Source organism: Tachyglossus aculeatus, chromosome Y4 (assembly GCF_015852505.1).
Source record: "Tachyglossus aculeatus isolate mTacAcu1 chromosome Y4, mTacAcu1.pri, whole genome shotgun sequence".
Classification (NCBI taxonomy): Eukaryota; Metazoa; Chordata; class Mammalia; order Monotremata; family Tachyglossidae; genus Tachyglossus; species Tachyglossus aculeatus.
The window spans coordinates 8,175,253-8,192,541 of record NC_052096.1 but is presented as its reverse complement, the minus strand read 5'-3'; the positions used below and the strand labels follow the sequence as shown (position 1 = coordinate 8,192,541).

At 45.2% G+C, this 17,289-nt stretch overlaps 7 non-coding genes across 7 annotated transcripts; 5 read left to right on the top strand and 2 right to left on the bottom strand.

Annotated features, from left to right (window-relative positions):
• Positions 1-2,346: 2,346 nt before the first annotated feature.
• Positions 2,347-2,419, top strand: TRNAV-CAC. The gene has a single exon. It is a non-coding gene; the product is annotated as a tRNA-Val (tRNA).
• A 3,094-nt stretch (positions 2,420-5,513) lies between these two features.
• On the bottom strand, positions 5,514-5,587 carry TRNAI-AAU. The gene has a single exon. It is a non-coding gene; the product is annotated as a tRNA-Ile (tRNA).
• A 2,375-nt stretch (positions 5,588-7,962) lies between these two features.
• Positions 7,963-8,033, top strand: TRNAG-GCC. The gene has a single exon. It is a non-coding gene; the product is annotated as a tRNA-Gly (tRNA).
• Positions 8,034-9,460: 1,427 nt separating this feature from the next.
• TRNAN-GUU lies at positions 9,461-9,534 on the top strand. The gene has a single exon. It is a non-coding gene; the product is annotated as a tRNA-Asn (tRNA).
• A 3,511-nt stretch (positions 9,535-13,045) lies between these two features.
• On the bottom strand, positions 13,046-13,117 carry TRNAP-AGG. Its single transcript has one exon. It is a non-coding gene; the product is annotated as a tRNA-Pro (tRNA).
• Positions 13,118-13,718: 601 nt separating this feature from the next.
• Positions 13,719-13,791, top strand: TRNAR-CCG. The gene has a single exon. It is a non-coding gene; the product is annotated as a tRNA-Arg (tRNA).
• A 2,752-nt stretch (positions 13,792-16,543) lies between these two features.
• TRNAV-CAC lies at positions 16,544-16,616 on the top strand. Its single transcript has one exon. It is a non-coding gene; the product is annotated as a tRNA-Val (tRNA).
• The last annotated feature ends 673 nt before the right edge of the window (positions 16,617-17,289 follow it).

Sequence of the window (17,289 nt, the reverse complement as noted above, 5' to 3'; positions counted from 1 at the left end):
TAGACCCCAAGGAAGGAGGCATCAATAAATATTACTACTCTGAATCGTCTCTGCTTACTCTACTGGAGTTGTGTTATTTGTTGTTAGTAATAATAACGGATAATAATAATAATAATAATAATAATCGATCCATCAATGGTATGTACTGAGTGCTTACTCACTGCAAAGCACCGTACTAAGTACTTGGGACAGTACACAATACAGCACGATCACCAGACAACTCTATCCCAGAAATGCTATGCGCAAATGGTGGAAAACCGCTGCCCTGAAACAACCAGGCTTAAGGGACTGATAATATATTTAAAGAGAACCGAGGTGATATTCAGGCGGAAACCAAGGAAGACTTTCACACAACTAAAAGTTGGTGTTGGCCAAACAGAGCTAAACGCTGTCACAGAATTCTTGTTACCCAGGCAGCACACGACTCAATGACATCATGAGAGACAAGTCAGTAGAAAACGTAATGAAGAAAGACAGCACATCCATGGAAGGCGGTCAAAACAGTGTGTGGTGGCAGTGAGATAGACTTCTGACCAAACTGAAGGTCTACGGCGCTGTAGTGTTGCATAACAGGGCCTTATTGAGGGCGCATCTTCTCTAAGAGGCCTTCCCAGACTAAGCCTCTCCTTTCCTCTTTTCCCACTCCCTTCAGCGTTTTTCTGACTTCCTCCCTTTGTTCTTCCCCCTTCTCATCCCAACAGCACCTGTGAACATATCTGTAATTTATATATTTGTACTGATGATGTTCAGGGCAAAACTGACTCCATCTTGTGCAAGGCAAGACCGACTCCATCTTGTGCAAGGCCACCCATCCGCCTCATGCACAGGACCTGGCCTCTTGTGCTAGGTCACACGAGCGGAAAATGGTTGTCTACCCGATGACAGAAAACCGGGATTCACCAACGGAAAACGGCTGTCTACTCGATGACAAAATACAGGAGCTTGCGATTAGGCGCGCACCTCCCCCCCCCCCCCCCCCACACACACACCTGTGTTGCTAATTGGCTGTGTAACAATAAAAACCAGGCAGACAGCCACTCGTATCCCACTGGGGTGAACGGGCAGACAGCCACTTTCTTTCTTTCCTGCTCTTTGGCTCGTTTTTATTGAGTCCGTTCCTACTTAACCCTACCAGGGTACTACGACACCTGCGCCATCCCTCCCCAACGATCAGGTGATGGTTGGGGGGACAAGAAATCCACAACAATGAGTATCTCCCCCCACCCGGGCTGTATCTCCCCCTTCTAGACTGTGAGCCCACTGGGGGGTAGGGACCGTCTCTATATATTGCCAACTTGTACTTACCAAGCGCCTAGTACAGTGCTCTGCACACAGTAAGCGCTCAATAAATACGATTTAATAAATGAATGCAAGCTAGCTGTGGACAGGAAATGTATCTGTTTCTTGTTGCATCGTACCCTCCCCAGGCGTAATACAGTCCTCTGCACACACTAAGTGTTCAAATTCAATTGAATGGATGAATGAAGACTTATCTTCTCTGTACTTCACTTACCTCATCTTTAACCTCATCTGCACCTCATCTCAGCGCTTCGAACAGTGCTTGGCAAATAGTAAGCCCTTTACAAATACCATTATTATTATTATTATTATTATTAAAATGGGGATTGAGACTGTGAGCCACACGTGGGACAGAGACTGCATCCAACCTGATTAACTTATATGTACCACAGTGCTTAGCACATAGCAAGAGCTGAACAAGTACCATTATTATTATTGTTATTATCTGTCACAGTTCTTGTCCCAGATGATCACCAGCTCCATAAGGAACGAGAAATGAGGAAGCCAAAGTGGAAACAGCCGCGGGCATTGCAAGCATTAAACAATGACAACAGTCACAAAGGACAACTTTGTGTGTCCCTTCTAGCTATTTTGGACTCTCCCACCGCTTAGTATAGTGATCTTGTACATAATCAGTGTTTTGCACATAGTAAGCGCTTAATAAATGCCATTATTATTATTATTATAATCATTATTCTGGATTCACTGATTGACGTGACTCAGTGGCAAGAGCACGGGCTTGGGAGTCAGAGGTCGTGTGTTCTAATTCTGACTCCGCCACTTATCAGATGTGTGACTTTGGGCAAATCACTTGACTTCTCTGTGCCCCAGTTACCTCATCTGTAAAATGGGGATTAAAACTGTGAGCCCCACGTGGGACATCCTGATTACTTTGAATCTACCCCAGCGCTTATAACAGTGCTTGTCACATAGTCAGCAATTAAGAAAATGCTATTATCATTATTATTATTAGAAAAAAAATCAGTTTGGTTGGCTGTAGCTCAGCGGCCATCAGTGGAGAGATAGGGAGGGTGGAAGCAGGTATGAGTTTCCGTAGTGTAGTGGTTATCACGTTCGCCTCACACGCGAAAGGTCCCCGGTTCGAAACCGGGCGGAAACACTCGATTTTAATTTTTTTTATTTAATTTTTCCTCATCCAAGGGTTCCCGGGAACAATGTTTCCACCGTCATCAGCCCGCAGCTGAGAAGACCAGGGTTTGATATGGCCGGAACCACCATCCCGGCAGCCCCCTGATCCTCCCAGGACAGCCCCGGCCCTGGGGGTCGCGACCGCAGCAATGAAGAGTCTAGTCGAGCTTGGATCAGATAGGGGCAGGGAGAAGATTTAGAAGAAAAAAGCGAAAGTTTCCACTCTTCTCCACGTATTCTACTGTACGCTTAGTACAGTGCTTTGCACAGAGTAAGCGCTCAATCAATACGACTGAGTGAATGATTGAAAGACTGGTTGATTTATTGAGTGGCGTCCGAAGGAGGCCTGGCCAGGGGGAGACAGTTGTAGGGTGGCCTCTTTAATCCCAGCTCTGCCACATGTCTGCTGTGTGACCTTGGGTAAGTCACTTCAGTTATCTGGGCCTGTTACCTCATCTGTAAAATGAGGTTGAAGACTGTGAACCATATGTGGAACAAGGACTGCATCCAACCTGACTAACTTGTATCTACCCCAGCACTTAGAACAGAGCTTGGCATATAATAAGCGCTTAACAAGTACCATAATTACTATTATTACTATTATTAGTTCACTCGAGGCGTCCTGATGCCCTTTAGGATATGATCTGCTGACCTACTGGCTAAGGTGTCTGATTCAACATCAGCAGGTTCATTCATTCATTTATTCAGTCGTATTTATTGAGCTCTTACAGTGTGCAGAGCACTGTACTAAGAGCTTGGAAAGTAAAATTCAGCAATAGAGACAATCCCTGCCCACACTGAGTTTACAGTCTAGAGGGGGGGAGACAGACATCAAAACAAGTAAACAGGCATCAATATAAATAAATAGAATTATAGATATATACGGACACAAGTGCTGTGGAGCAGGGAGAGGTGGGTAGAGCAAAGGGAGAGAGTCGGGACGATGCCGAGGGGAGGGAGAGCTGAGGAAAAGGGGACAGTCTGGGAAGGCCTCTTGGAGTAGGTGAGCCTTCAATAGGACCTTGAAGGTTCAGGATTCAAGACCTTGTGGGGTTGCAGTTTTTCTTGGTGAGAGGTTTACCCGCCCCCCCTTACTCCCGTCCAACACCTTTTCTTCTCCTCCTTCTCCTCTTCCTCCTCCTTCTTCTCCTTCACCTTCCGGTCACCCTTGGGATTCCCAGATCCTGTTCAGACCTGTTGCAGTCCCCAACCACCGTGACCCACCAGGACACATGCCACATTCTCCAACTGATCAATCAGTCAATCAATCAATCCTATTCATTGCACACCTATTTTGTGCAGAGGTGGGTGGGTACAGTAGATCTAGTAGACACGATGCCTGCCCACTTACAGACTAGAGAGGGAGACACTACATAATAACAATGATAGTATTTGTTAAGCGCTTCCTATGTGCCAAGCACTGTTCTAAGCACTGGGATAAGAGCCACCTAAAACTCAGTATGTCCAAGACTGAACTCCTTATCTTCCCTCCCAAACCCTGCCCTCTCCCTGACTTTCCCATCACTGTAGACAGCACTACCATCCTTCCCGTCTCACAAGCCCGCAACCTTGGTGTCATCCTCGACTCCGCTCACTCGTTCACCCCTCACATCCAATCTGTCATCAAAACCTGCCGGTCTCACCTCCGCAACATCGCCAAGATTCGCCCTTTCCTCTCCATCCAAACCGCTACCCTGCTGGCTCAATCTCTCATCCTATCCCGAACCGCTACCCTGTTGGTTCAATCTCTCATTGTATCCCGACTGGATTACTGCATCAGCCTCCTCTCTGATCTCCCATCCTCCTGTTTCTCCCCACTTCAGTCTATACTTCACGCTGCTGCCCGGATCATCTTTGTGCAGAAACGCCCTGGGCATGTTACTCCCCTCCTCAAAAATCTCTAGTGGCTACCAGTCAACCTATGCATCAGGCAAAAGCTCCTCACTCTCGGCTTCAAGGTTCTCCATCACCTCGCCCCCTCCTACTTCACCGCCCTTCTTTCCTTCTCCAGCCCATACCGCACCCTCCTCTGCCGCTAAACTCCTCACTGTGCCTCGTTCTCGCCTGTCCTGCCGTCGACCCAAGGCCCACGTCCTCCCCCTGGCCCGGAATGCCCTCCCTCCGCACATCCGCCAAGCTTGCTCTCTTCCTCCTTTCAAAGCCCTACTGAGAGCTCACCTCCTCCAGGAGGCCTTCCCAGACTGAGCCCCCTCTTTCCTCTCCCCCTCCCCATCTCCCCCGCCCTACCTCCTTCCCTTCCCCACAGCACCTGTATATATGTTTGTACAGATTTATCACTCTAATTGTTTTACTTGTACATATTTACTATTCTATTTTGTTAATGATGTGCATCTAGCTTTACTTCTATTTATTCTGTTGACTTGACACCTGCCCCCATGTTTTGTTTTCTTGTCTGTCTCCCCTCTCTAGACTGTAAGCCCGTTGTTGGGTAGGGACCGTTTCTATATGTTGCCAACTTGTACTTCCCAAGCGCTTAGTACAGTGCTCTGCACACAGTAAGCGCTCAATAAATACGATTGAATGAATGACTGAATGAATACAAGGTAATCAGGTTGTCCCACGTGGGGCTCAGTCTTCATCCCCATTTTACAGATGAGGTAACTGAGGCACAGAGAAGTGAAGTGACTTGCCCAAAGTCACACAGTTGACAAGTGATGAAGGCAGGATTATTCATGCATTTAATAGTATTTGTTGAGCGTTTACTGTGTGCAGAGCACTGTACTATGAGCTTGGGAAGTACAATTCGGCAACAAATGGAGACCATCCCTGCCCACAGCAGACTAGCATCCAGAAAATTAGAACCCACGACATAAAATACAGACAAGAGGAAGACCGTTCCCTGCTCTGGCATTCGCTCTCGTCTCTCCTTTCTTCACCTTCCAAATTCGGAGCAGAGGGGAGACTTCCAGGTTTTCATTTCCAGAAGGCAAAAAGCTTTCGGATACCAATTAAGGAAAAGGGCCGTCACCTTCCTGGTTTGATTGTCCTATTCTCAGCTTTGTGTTACTACTTTAGAATTGAAAGAAGGTGGATCAAAACCTAACTGGCCCGTACGGGGATCGAACCCGGGACCTTGGCGTTATTAGCAGCACGCTCTAACCAACCGAGCTAACCGGCCAATTTGGGAGAGGACTTTTCAGTGCCTAATCGCAATTATCTATAGGCAGAGACTGTCATGTGATCAAGAAGATAAGGAAATGTTTGTAAAATACTTCCCTAGCCGAAATGATTTATCAACCAATTAATCAATGGTATGTATTGAGCGTTTACTATGTTCAGAGCACTGTACTAAGCGCTTGGGAGAGTATAATGCAACACCATGATCAGACACCTTCCCTACCTTCTACAGCGTGGCTCAGTGGAAAGAGCCCGGGCTTTGAAGTCAGAGGTCTTGGGTTCAAATCCCGACTCTGCCACTTGTCAGCTGAGCGACTTTGGGCAAGTCACTTAACTTCTCTGGGCCTCAGTTCCCTCATCTGTAAAATGGGGATGCTCAGCGACTTTGGGCAAGTCACTTAAATTCTCTGTAAAATGGGGATGAAGACTGTGAGTCCCACGTGGGACAACCTGATTACCTTGTATCTACCCCAGCGCTTAGAAAGTGCCTTACACATAGTAAGCGCTTAACAAATATCAACATTATTATTATTATTATTTTACGAGTTTACAGTCTGGAGGGGGAGACAGAAACCTTAACCATTCATTCATTCATTCAATCGTATTTTTTGAGCGCTTACTGTGTGCAGAGCACTGTACTAAGCGCTTAGAAATTACAATTCGTCAACAAATAGAGACAACCCCTACCCCACAACAGGCTCACAGTCTAGAAGACGGGCTCAAATCTCCAGAACTGTACTAAAAGCTGAGGGGGATACACGATAATAATAACAACGGTGGTATTTGTTAAGCGATTACCATATGCCAAGCACTTTTCTAAACGCTGGAGTCATGGTGCTACATGCAACTCATAGACTGAGTAGGAGGGAGAACAGGTATTGAATACCCATTTTGTAGGCGAGGGAATTTGGGCACAGAGAAGTTAAGTGACTTGCCCACAGTCACAAAGCAGGTGTGACCATGAAGCTGGGATTAGACTCCCAGATCCGTGTTCTTTCCACTAGGCCACGCTGTAATAATAATGATGATAATAACACCAATTAACAATAAAGCGGATTGTTAAGTATTCACTCTGTGCCAGGCTCTGTACTAAGCGCTAGGGTGGATACAAGTTTTCTAGACTGTAAACCCATTGTGGACAGAGATTGTCTCTATTGCTAAATTGTACTTTCCAAGTGCTTAGTACAGGGCTCTGCACACAGTAAGGACTCAATAAATACGACTGAATGAATGAATACAAGGAAATAGCGTTGGACCCCTTGGGGCTTACAGTCTCAATGCCCTTTTACAGCGCTTAGTACAGTTCCTGGCACATAGTAAGTACTTAACAAATACAGTTATTATTATTATTATCATTACAGATGAGGTTACTGAGGCACAGAGAAGTGAAGAGACTTGACTTTAATTGAAAGGACAATTACACATATACCCCACCTAGAGTTTGAGCTTCTTGGGAGGGGGTCTAGTGTACGAGTTCTAGTATACTTTCTCACAGCTCAGTACAGTGCTCTTACGCATAGTTACACAGACATTATTCGGGATCGATAGAGGCGGAAAAATTTGTCTGGCCAACAAGAGGAGGTTATTGAAGGCATGAAATGAAGGCCTGAGGCAGGTGTTTTGAAGCAACAGTTAAGTGAGGGAAAGGAGGTGCTAAAACGCTCCAAAACGGGTCATTGTTCAGGACAGCAGCGGAGTCGGAGGTGAGTTTGGGGGAGGCCAGAATGAGCTGGGGGAAAGGGAAGGGGAGGGGGTTGGATATTGTAGTCGGGTTCAGGGTTCAGCCCTGAAAATAGGGAGGTGTTGCTCAGTGGAAAGAGCCCGGGCTTGGGAGTCAGTGGTCATGGGTTCAAATTCCGACTCTGCCAATTGTCAGCTGTGTGACTTTGGGCAAGTTACTTCACTTCTAGGGCCTCAGTTACCTCATCTGGAAAATGAGGATTAAGACTGTGAGCCCCCCCGTGGGACAACCTGATCACCTTGTAACCTCCCCAGCGCTTAGAACAGTGCTTTGCCTTGGCTCAGTGGAAAGAGCACGGGCTTGGGAGTCATAGGTCATGGGTTCTAATCATGACTCCCCCACATGTCTGCTGTGTGACCTTGGGCAAGTCACTTAACTTCTCTGAGCCTCAGTTACCTCATCTGTAAAATGGGGATTAAGACTGAGCCCCACGTGGGACAACCTGATCACCTTGTATCCCCCCCAGCGCTTAGAACAGTGCTTTGCACATAGTAAGCGCTTAATAATTGCCATCATTATTACTGTTATTATATAGTAAGCGCTTAATAAATGCCATTGTTATTATTATGGGTTCAAATCCCGTATTCGGTATTCAAGTTCAGTGTTAAGGCTACGTGGGAGGATAAATATTAACAGCATTGGTGGTTCAGTGGTAGAATTCTCGCCTGCCACGCGGGAGGCCCGGGTTCGATTCCCGGCCAATGCATCACTGGTTTTTGGAGGTTAAGTCTGCATAGAGATCCAAGGCCCCCATTGATTTTATATTTCAAATCCCCCCAAAATGCTTTAGTCAATTTCCCTCATGTTACGAAATGTTATTTCAAATTACTTTCGAAGCATAGCCTCTAGACTATAAACTCGTTGTGGGCAGGGATTGCTAAGTAAATGCGATTGCTTGCTTGATTGATTTGATATCTTCACTCTGCATAGACTAAAGTTCAGGATCAGGATAGCAACACACAAACGAGCAAAAAAACCCCGCTCTCCCATGTGACAGGCGATTTAGTACAGTGTCTGGCACATAGTAAGCACTTAACAAATATCACAATTATTACAATTATTATACTCATATCACTGTACTAACAAGGAACTATACGACAGATCTTTTCACCTCCTTGTGACAGCACGAAAATGGGACTATTTCGTGTCAGGGAGGGTAAAACTGTGGCTGAGAGGTGGAGGGAAACCGCGATTTATTCAGGGAGTTTTCTTTGTAAAAACAAATTCCTAATTAATTCGACGTTTCTAAATCCCAGTACATTCTGATTGCATTGCATCTACCCCAGCTCTTAGCACAGCGCTTTGGATGAAGTAAATGTGTAGCAACTATGATAATACCACAGTTATTATTGTTGATAATTATATGCTAGATAATTAGAGAAGCAGCGTGACAATGGATAGAGCAAGGATCTGGGCTCTAATCCCGGCTTCTCTACTTAATAATAATAATAATAATAATGTTGGTATTTATTAAGCGCTTACTATGTGCAAAGCACTGTTCTAAGCGCTTGGGGGGATACAAAGTGAATCAGATTGTCCCACGTGGGGCTCACAGTCATAATCCCCATTTTACAGACGAGGTAACTGAGGCTCAGAGAAGTTAAGTGACTTGCCCAAGGTCACACAGCAGACATGTGGCGGAGTCGGGATACGAACCCCTGACCTCTGACTCCAAAGCCCGTGCTCTTTCCACTGAGCCACGCTGCTTCTCTACTTGTTTGTTATGTGACCCTGGGCCAGTCTATTTCCTTCTCTGCGCTTCAGTTTCCTCATCTGGAAAATGAGGATTAAGATTGCAAACCCTTTGCGTATCTGTCCCAGCATTTAGTACAGTGCCTGGCACATAGTGAGGGCTGAACCAATGCCATAATTGTCGTTATTAGCATTATTATTATCGTCTTTATTACTATTATTGTTATAACTCTAATAGTAAAGGGAAAACAATGAAATATCTGCAGCATCTTCAAGAACAGATCATGCTGTATTGACTTAGAACTTAATACAGAGTTGAACAGAAAGTACACACCCAACAGTGCTTTGGATATAGTAAACGTTCAATAAATTTAATTATTGATAGAACAATATTGGAACTGATCGATTACCTAATTACTGAAGGTTACCGCTTCAGAGCAGGTCTCTGTGGCGCAATCGGTTAGCGCGTTCGGCTGTTAACCGAAAGGTTGGTGGTTCAAGCCCACCCAGGGACGGTGTCTTTATCGTTTTAAATCGGAAAACGAAAGTCCTCACCACACTCGTTCAATTAAGTGTTCTATTCATCAGACTCGTTCAGCACAAAACCTCTGGGAGAAAAACCCTCATTAAATAGCATTCACTTGAATGATAATGAATTGAGCCAGTAGAGAGCTTTGGAGTCTCCCCTTGCAGCGTGAAGCAGCGTGGTTCAGTGGAAAGAGCGCGGGCTTGGGAGTCAGAGGTCATGGTTTCTAATTCCGCCTCTACCTCTTAGCAGCTGTGTGACTTTGGGCAAGTCACTTAACTTCTCTGTGCCTCAACGACCTCATCTGGAAAATGTGGATTAAGACTGTGAGCCCCACGTGGGACCACCTGATTACCTTATATCTCCCCCAGCGCTTAGAACAGTGCTTGGCACATAGTAAACGCATAACAAATACCAAAGTTATCATTATTATTATTATTATTATTATTATTATGCGGACCATGCGGTGTGAGTCTTCTCAGAATATTTCCCCATCTTCGCTCTGATTAGCTGAAATGCTCAGACGTCACAATGCACTGGGCATCTCCCAGGCATTGTGTGGCTCCTCTGCTTCTCTCCCGACCTGCACAACTCAGTCCAACTGATTTCAGCGAAAAATCTGTATATTACTTAGTCATTGATAACATGAATGTAAACGGAAGATGTCTTCCTCAGAATAGCCCTTTTACACTGCCCTATCCTGGAACTGCTCCCACTATTTTAAAAATTCTGGGTCTCCCTGATCAGTCGGTGCTTGAGGAGGAGGACTTAAAGGAGGAAGAGAGTAGACATGAGGAGGAGGAGGAAGAGAAGAGGAAGATGAAGAGGGGGAGGATAAAAGGAGGAGGAGGTAGAAAAAGAGGAGGAGGGGAAGAAATGAGGAGGATGAGGAGGAGGAAGAAAAGAGGAAGATGAAGAGGAGGAGGATAAAAGGAGGAAGAAAAAGGGGAGGAGGAGGGAAAAGGAGGAGTAGATGGAGGAAAAGGAGGAGTAGAGGGAGGAAAAGGAGAAGAGAAGGAGGAAGGGGAGGAGGAGGAGAGGAAGAAGAGAGATGAGGAGAAATAAGGAGGATGAGGAGCATCCCCAGACTGAGCCCCCTCCTTCCTCTCCTCCTCCTCCCCCTCCCCCTGCCCCCATCTTACCACCTTCCCCTCCCCACAGCACCTGTATATATGTATATATGTTTGTACATATTTATTACTCTATTTATTTATTTATTTTATTTGTACATATTTATCCTATTTATTTTATTTTGTTAATATGTTTTGTTGTCTGTCTCCCCATTCTAGACTGTAAAACCACTGTTCGGTAGGGACCGTCCCTATATGTTGCCAATTTGTACTACCCAAGCGCTTAGTACAGTGCTCTGCATACAGTAACTGCTCAATAAATATGATTGAATGAATGAATGAGAAGGAAGATAAGAGGAAGGTGAAGAGGAGGAGGAAGAAAAAGAGGAGGAGAAGGAGAATGAGGAGCAACAACAGTAGTAGTGTAAGCAGCATGGCCTAGAGGGAGGAGCACTGGCCTGGGACTAAGAGCATCTGGGTGGTACTCCCAGATCTGCCATTTTTCTTCTCTATGACCTTGGCAAAGCCACTTCACTTCTCTGGGCCTTGGTGTCCTAGCTGCAAAATGGGGATTCAATTCCTGTCCTTTCTCCTACTTAGTCTGTGAGGCCTATCTGGGATTAGAACTGTGTCCAAACTGATTATCTTGTATCTACTCCAGTGCTTATTACAATGCTTGGATTATAATCAATCAATAAATAATATTTATTGAGTGCTTAGTTTGTGCAGAACACTGTACAGAGCACTTGGGAGAACAGCGTGTAACAGAGGTGGTAGACATGTTTCCTGCAACAACAAATTCACAAATAAAAATAAATGCAATACGGATATGTATGTGAGTGCTGTGAGGCTAGGATGAGGAAGGGATTGCATGTCCAAATATAAGGTGACACAGAAGGAAGTGAGAAAAGAGGAAATAAATATAATGGATTGATTGATTGATTGATTATCCACATGGATTGCTCCAGTAATCCAAATCCATCTCATGGGGTTTATGGGTGCCTGTGGGTTCAATCAATCAATCAATCAATTGTATTCATTGAGCACTAATTGTGTGCAAAGCACTATATTAAGCCCTGGGGAAAGTAAAATACAACAGAATTAGCAGACACATTATCTACCCATAACTACCTTAGAGTGCTGTGAGATTGGGGCGGGGGTTGTATGTGAAAATCAAATGTCAAAGGTCACAGGTCGAAGTGCGTAGCAGACATAGAAGAACGAGCAAGATGAGGGAAAGAAAGCTTTAATCGGGGAAGGCCTCTTGCAGAAGATGTGAAGGTACAGAGAGTGATGGTCAGGCTTACATGGAGGAGAAGGTAATTCCAGGACAAGGGGAGAATGTGGGAAAGGGATCGGCGACGAGATAGATGATCTTGGGGCACAGCGAGCCAGTTTCAGGACTAGGTTATAGTACGGGATTAGTAAAGTGAGATACGATGGGGCAAGCTGACTGAGTGATTTTGATAAGGTGGTGATGGGCAGCCCCTGGTGGTTCTTAAGGAGCCGGGAGAATGGACTGATGAATGATGGTTCATTGACTCATCAACAATCACTCATTGTTGATGAATGATCCATGCAGCAGAATGAGGACTGGATTGGAGCAGGGAGTGGCGGGAGGCTGGAAGTCAGATCTGGGTTAGGATTTATTCATTCAATCGTATTTATTGAGCGTTTACTGTGGGTAAAGTAAAGCACTGTACTAAGCGCTCGGGAGAGTACAATATAACAATGAACACATTCCCTGCCCACAACGAGTTTGCAATCTAGAGGGGGTTTCCCAGGCTTTATTCACGGATGGTAGCCTTTGAAATGAAAAGCAAAAGGTGGAATCAATCTCTAGGGGTTTGTGGGTGCCTGGGGGTTCCCAGGCATGTCCTGAGTGTGTAAGGAGGGTAATGGGGGTGGGTTTTGGTGAGGTTTGATCAATCAATCAATCAATCATATTTATTGAGCGCTTACTGTGTGCAGAGCATTGTACTAAGCGCTTGAGTAGTACAAGTTGACAACATATAGAGATGGTCCCTACCCAACAGTGGGCTCACAGTCTAGAAGTTTGATGGGGCCTGGACCCTTATGAGGTGAGGTTGGGTCTGCTCCCCTTCGTCACGAGCCAACCCGGCCAGTTCGGGAGGTCTCCACGTCCTCTTGAGGGAGGGGCGTGATCCAGGGAATGCCCCAATTCATTCATTCATTCAATCATATTTATTGAGCGCTTACTGTGTGCAGAGCACTGTACTAAGCGCTTGTAAAGTACGATTCGGCCACAGAGACATCCCTACCCAACAACGGGCTCACAGTCTAGAAGGAGAGAGGCAAATCACATCATTCAAGATTCAACAGGCGCCTATCGGTCTCGCATTCCCGCGCCGTCAGTATCTCTCGAATCTGAGAACCCACTCGGGAAGAATAAAAATGAGGAAAAAAAAAGGGCTCGTCCGGGATTTGAACCCGGGACCTCTCGCACCCTAAGCGAGAATCATACCCCTAAACCAACGAGCCGGCACGAGGCTAAGGGTAGCCTCTTCCGCTGAAGGAAAAGATTCCACATGGAAGGATTTGTGTTTCTTAAGGGTCAAGATTAATAATAATAATAACAACAACAATAATTGCATTTGTTAAGCGCTTATTATGTGCCAGGCGCTGGGATAAATACAGCGCAATCAGGTTGTCCCATTGGGACTCACAGTCTTAATCCCCATTTTCCAGATGAGGTAACTGAAGCACAGAGAAGTTAAGTGGCTTGCCCTAGGTCACACAGCAGACATTTGGTGCAGTCGGAATTAGAATCCACGTCCTCTGACTCCCAAGCCCGTGCTTCTTCCACTAAGCCATGTTGCTTCTCTTATGTTGCATCAAGTGCGTAGTCCAGTGCTTTGCGCACAGTGAGCGTTCAATAAATACCCCTCCTCTGTCTTGTACCAGCACTTTCTATGCGGTCGGTCGAGCATCGGATTTTTACTTTGAGGGTCCAGGGTTCAAATCTAGACACCGAAGGAGGCATAATTAAAAGGGATAACTGCGGGAAGATCCCCGCGCAGTTCACTGGAGTTGCACTGAGCGGGGGGGGGGGGGGGGGGGGGGGGGGGACACCTTATCACTTGACCGCGTGGCCTAATGGATAAGGCGTCTGATTCCGGATCAGAAGATTGAGGGTTCGAGTCCCTTCGTGGTTGAAACTTTTCTTGGTTGGCGGTTTCCCCCCTTTTCTCCTTCCCCTCCTCCTTCCCTTCTTAATAATTACGGTATTCGTTAAGCGCTTACTATGTGCCAAGCGCTAGGTTAGATACAAGGTGTTCAACTTGGACCCAATCCCTGTCCTACGTGGGATTCACAGTCTCAATTCCCATTTTCCAGATGAAGTAATTGGAGAAGTGAAGTGACTTGCCCAAGGCCACACAGCTGACAAGTGATGGAGCCTGGATTAGAATAATAATTATGGTATTTATTAAGCGCTTACTGTGTGCCAGGCACTGTATTAAGCGATGGAGGGAGAGGGGGACGACGGCAAGCAAATCAGGTTGGACACAGTCCCTTTCCCGCATAGGACAGTCTCCATCCCCATTTTCCGGATGAGGGAACTGAGGCACAGAGAAGCGAAATGACTTGCCCAGGGTCACACAGCAAACAAGTGGCGGAGCTGGAACTAGAACCCATGGCTTCTGACTCCCAGGCTCGTGCTCTATTCACTACGCCATGCTGCTTCATACTATTATTATTAATATTAATATTAATTATGGGTAGAGTTCTCGTTTGCCCAGCTCCAATGGCATTTTTATTTATAGGTTACCGCTGTGTAGTGGGTCATAGAGTTGACGGCACTTAATAACAATAATAATAATTATTATAATAGTGGATCTCACGTTCGCCTAATATGCGAAAGGTCCCCAGTTCATTAATTCATTCATAATAATAATAATAATATAACAATAATGGCATTTGTTAAGCGCTTACTATATGCAAAGCACTGTTCTAAACGCTGGGGGGATACAAGGTGATCAGGTTGTCCCACGTGGGGCTCACAGTCTTAATCCCCATTTTACAGATGAGGGAATTGAGGCCCAAAGAAGTTAAGTGACTTGCCCAAAGTCATACAGCTGACAACTGGCAGAGCCGGGATTTGAATCATTCATTCATTCATTCATTCTGTCGTATTAATTGAGCCCTTACTGTGTGCAGAGCACTGCACTAAGCGCTTGGGAAAGTACAACACAACAATAAACAGTAACATTCCCTAGCCACAACAAGCTTACAGTCTAGAGGACAAGAGGAGGGGGCGGGAACACTTCTCCCTCCATACTGCAAGCTCAATTTCGGCAAGGAACGTGTCTCCTATTTTTGTTGTACGGTACTCTCGCAAGCGCTTAGAACAGTGCTCTGAACACAGCGCTCAATAAATACCATTCATTAATAGATTGATAGTAGGACCGCGCTGCAATCGAGCTAACCTGCCGATATCTAATATCGCCGACCGCAGTTATGTGTAACCTTGAAATGACACGAAGAAATCCAAACAATTTCCTCAAAGGTGACCTGAAATTGGGAAGGAGGGCAGAAGAAGCATTTTAAGGACTGTCCCGCCTATCCCGCCGTCGACCCCCGGCCCACGTCCTTCCCCTGGCCTGGAATGCCCTTCCGCCACACATCTGCCAAACTAGCTCTCTTCCTCCCTTCAAAGCCCTACTGAGAGCACACCTCCTCCAGGAGGCCTTCCTTCCTTCCTTCATTCAATCGTATTTATTGAGCGCTTACTGTGTGCAGAGCACTGTACTAAGCGCTTCCCAGACGGAGCGCCCTTTTTCCTCTCCTCCTCCCCATCCCCCCTCTGCCCTACCTCCTTCCCCTCCCCACAGCACTTGTATATATTTGTACAGATTTATTACTCTATTTATTTTACTTGTACATATTTACTATTCTATTTATTTTGTTAATGATATGCATATAGCTATAATTCTATTTATTCTGAGGATTTTGACACCTGTCTACCTGTTTTGTTGTGTTGTCCGGCTCCCCCTTCTAGACTGTGAGCCCGTTGTTGGGTAGGGACCGTCTCTATATGTTGCCTACTTGTACTTCCTAAGCGCTTAGTACAGTGCTCTATAAATACGATTGAATGAATGAATGAATGAATGAATGAATGAATGAGGGACACAGTAAGACAAAATCTCACACGGTGCTGCATTCCAGCTGAAAACTGGGAGGCCTTGGCCAAGAACAGACCAGCATGGCTCACTGCTATCAGGAAAGGCCTAACTCTCTTCGACGAAAATCACAATGAAATAAATTATGATGCTGAGGATGATGATCGTGATTACGACATTTACTAAAGGCTTAAAATGTGCCGATCACTGTACTAAGGTGAGCCCCACGTGGGACAACCTGATTACCTTGTATCTACCTCAGTGCTTAGAACAGTGCTTGGCACATAGTAAGCGCTTAACAAATACCATAATTATTATTATTAAAGTTTGGGGTAACTTTACGGCAATCCGGTGGGACACAGTGCCCGTTTTCCCTGATCATCACTTATGTATATACGTATATATCTATAATTCTATTTATTTATATTGATACCTGTTTACTTGTTTTGATGCGTACAGATCTATAGTTCTATTTATTTATATTGATGCTTAGTACAGTGCTCTGCACACAGTAAGGGCTCAGTAAATATGATTGAATGAATGATGCCCGTTTACTTCTTTTGATGTCTGTCTCCCCTCTTCTAGACTGTGAGCCCGGTGTGGGCAGGGGTTGTCTCCTTTTATTGCTGAACTGTACTTTCCAAGCGCTTAGTCCAGTGCTCTGCATACAGTAAGCGCTCAATAAGTACGATTGAATGAATGAGTAAATGAATAGAAAAATCTATTTACCAACTTGTAATTCTGCCCCCAGAAGAGGGGAGGGGATGGGATGAAATGGTTGCTGTGGGTTTCCGTAGTGTAGTGGTTATCACGTTCGCCTCACACGCGAAAGGTCCCCGGTTCGAAACCGGGCGGAAACAACGTTTGCTTTTTTTATTTTTTTGGGGGTCATTTACATTTTCCTCTCCCGTGGGTTCTCGGGAACAACCTTTCCACCCTCTTCAGCGCGCAGACGACCAGACTAAGGTGGGGGAATGTTCATTCATTCAATTCAATCGTATTTATTGAGCAATTACTGTGTGCAGAGCACTGTATTAAGCGCTTAGCACTGACCGAAACCACCAACTCCGACACCCTGGCCAGTCAGTCAGTCGTATTTATTGAGCGTTTACTGTGTGCAGTAATATTATTGTGCTTTGCACATAGTAAGCGCTTAATAAATGCCATTATTATTATTATTACTATTCTATTTATTCTATTCTATTTATTTTATTAATGTTGTGCATTTATCTATAATTCTATTTATTTATATTAATGCTATGGATGCTTGTCTACTTGTTTTGTTTTGTTTCGTTGTCTGTCTCCCCACTTTTAGACTGTGAGCCCGTTGTTGGGATAGTCTCTATGTGTTGCCGAATTGTACTTTCCAAGCGCTTAGTACAGTGCTCTGCATACAGTAAACGCTCAATAAATACGACTGAATGAATGAATAACTACTAAGCGCTTGGGAGAGTACAGTATAACAATCATCATCATCATCATCATCAATCGTATTTATTGAGCGCTTCCTATGTGCAGAGCACTGTACTAAGC